Consider the following 3,031-nt stretch of genomic DNA (forward strand, 5'->3'; position numbering starts at 1 on the left):
ATTAGTGAACTTGTAATCAACCATTCTGTGAATGGATTCAGATGTACGGGTTCTTAGACATGCTATAGCGTGGCCACATGGTATACCGTTTTTTTGCCATTTACCACAACTACATACCCTTCGTTCAAGTTGTACGTTGGTGGTGGAAAAATTATCATCGACTTCAAATGTATCCCCATACAAATGTCTTGCCTTCTAATTATAAGACTTGTTGACACGTTTTTGAACCTTACTCTCAACATAAGTGGTCAACCCACCAAACAACCTCGCTGTAAAATTTGATAATTTTAGAAAAATAATAGCACAATAAAAAAACTAAATATAACAAACTCCCTTACCTGCCACTTAAGCCCGTTCACCATACTTTGATTGTATCGACGTAGTGATTAACTCAATCATCGTTGTTATAGGAAACTCACGTGTGGATATAATTTGCAAAATTTCAGGGACGTCAATCGATTTAACATTGTAACGTACTTTTGGGAAATATGCTCGTGTCCATTTTGAAATCGGTATATCGTCAAGCCAGTAAATTGGACTCCTAAGAAAGGTGCAGAAAGGTGGTTTCCTAAATGTACTTGGCAACCTTTCCAAACACAAGTAAAAATCATCAACGTTATATGCATTGCATGACTTCCAAATCAACGATTTAACTTCCGTATTGTTATGTCCGACAGACTCACGTATTTTTCGAGCTATATCTTTAGGACAATATCCATGATAGGAATCTGGATAGGAACTATGAACACCAAAGTCTATTTTATCACATAGGTTGCTTGTGAATCCAACCTCTATGTCCTCACCTAAACAATCTTTTAACCTCATCGTGAACCATCTCCATGATTCTTCACACTCTAAGGTTCCCAAACCAACTGCTAAGAGTAGGGGTTCATGATTTCCATCTAAGGCCACTGCGAAGTACATTGTTGTCAGATAGCTCCCAAGAAGGGGTAAATAACCCACATATATCAACAGTATCATGCACCTAAGGAAGGTACAAATCTACATAAAAACAAACACATATTAGTGATAAGTAAAAAGTAATCGAGATACATTACCATGAAATATTATATAACTCAATAAAAGAAATATCTTATACCACGCAACCTAAAGCCACAAAACAGAATTGAAAGCGGTTGGTATCGGTTTTCTTAATGGCTGTGAAGGTATTAGGATTTGTTCTTTGAAGGTTATGCAAGAATTTTGGTATCTGAGAAAAGCTTCTTTCGGTGTAAGTACTCATTTTCAAAACCAATGAAAGTGTTTTACAATCATCACACAAATGCAATATCACACAAATGCAATTATAAATAGAAAATATTGTATCTCTATTGTTCAAAATTCATAGTTTAACTTTTTAAATTCATAGTCAAACCAGTTCATTTGATAGTCAAAAATCACTGACCAACATGACAACACTACAGAATGTACTTGTCTGCAGTTCATAGTTCAACTTTTTTAATTCATAGTCAAACCAGTTCATTTCATAGTCAAAAATCACTGACTGACATGACAATACTATAGAATGTACTGGTCTGCAGTTCATAGTTCAACCTTTTAAATTCATAGTCAAACCAATTCATTTCATAGTCAAACATCATATATCAACAAGAAAAGACAAGACAACACAATGTACTTGTCTGCATTTCGTAGTTCAATTTTTTGAATTCATAGTCAAACCAGTTCATTTCATAGTAAAAAAGAATTGTCTGTAATATGATTTCTTCTATAAATGGGTGTTAGTCATTATAAAAAATTTAATTGAGAAAGTAACTTTGATTTAAAAGAAAAATAAGGCTAATGGCATACTGTAATTGCGGAGGTGAACGTATCGTTAGGATTTTGGGTACAGCTAAAAACCCAGGAAGATTGTTTTACGTTTGCCCATATTTGGTATCATGTTGTTAATGTCATTCATATTTAAACCCTCGTGTTTACATGACAAAAATTCATATTGTCAATGTTAAATTTAACATGGACCAAAATGCAGGTTTATCAGTTGGGTTGATGAAGAGAAGGACCAATTATCTATGGTAATAGCTAAAGTAGCTAACTCTAATAAGCTCTTTCAAGCAGAAAATAAGAAGTTAAAGATAGCGTTGGTTTGTTGTTGGGTGTTGTTCTTGGCAGTTCTTGTTTACAATTTGTAAGCTTTTTAATATTATTTTTATGGTTTTGAAGTTGTTAGGTTAATAAATTGTTGTATTTGTACTTATGCTTAGAACAATGTACTTGTAACGTTAAAACAAATGTTGTAGTCGTTCTTATGTTGTAAGTGTTGATAAGTTATTAGTAGGTCATTAATTTGTTGTAATTTTGGTAATGTTAAAACTAAAAATAAACTAATAATCAAATCCAACATTAATTTAGATATACAAATATATAATCCAACTACATAGGACCAAGACTCGACCCCCAATAAATTTTTGCCATCCGTTGAGGAAACTCTAAAGCTGCGTTCTTTGGGTCAATAAGAACACGTATTGGTTGACCTGAAACGAATTGCTCCATAAACATACAAACAAAAACACCGCAATCTCCCAAATGACTACTTTGTTGGGGAACATTTTCTTCATAAATGAATTGCATATTCAATGGAATCCTTGGGATGTTCCTCCGGGCCCAATAGTTAATCTTGTCCAAATAATTTGCCACCCGACATTCAAATTTGGTAAAGATTCCTTCAGATTTGAATTTTTCATAAGCCCCTCTACCAAGACTGTCATAAATATGCACTTTCATTGACGCTAATCGTAGTTCTCCAAATAGCCAATGATTAGGGGATGAATGAATCGGCAATAGGACCTGTATAAAGATCAGAAAATAAAATTATGTTTCTTTACATCACAATACAAAAACATAACAAAAATAACGATAATATTTTCAATATAAACAATTAAGTTTACCGTATCGACATCCCACCAAGCAACCATGAAGTTGGGGTACGTAGCAATATCAGCCATAAACACCCTCCAATCCTACCCTTATTCCAAAGCATGAGAAACAAAAAAATTTGGAGGCATTATGGTAT

The sequence above is a fragment of the Lactuca saligna genome, chromosome 4 (genome assembly GCF_052625555.1).
Source record: "Lactuca saligna cultivar CGN05327 chromosome 4, ASM5262555v1, whole genome shotgun sequence".
Classification (NCBI taxonomy): domain Eukaryota; kingdom Viridiplantae; phylum Streptophyta; class Magnoliopsida; order Asterales; family Asteraceae; genus Lactuca; species Lactuca saligna.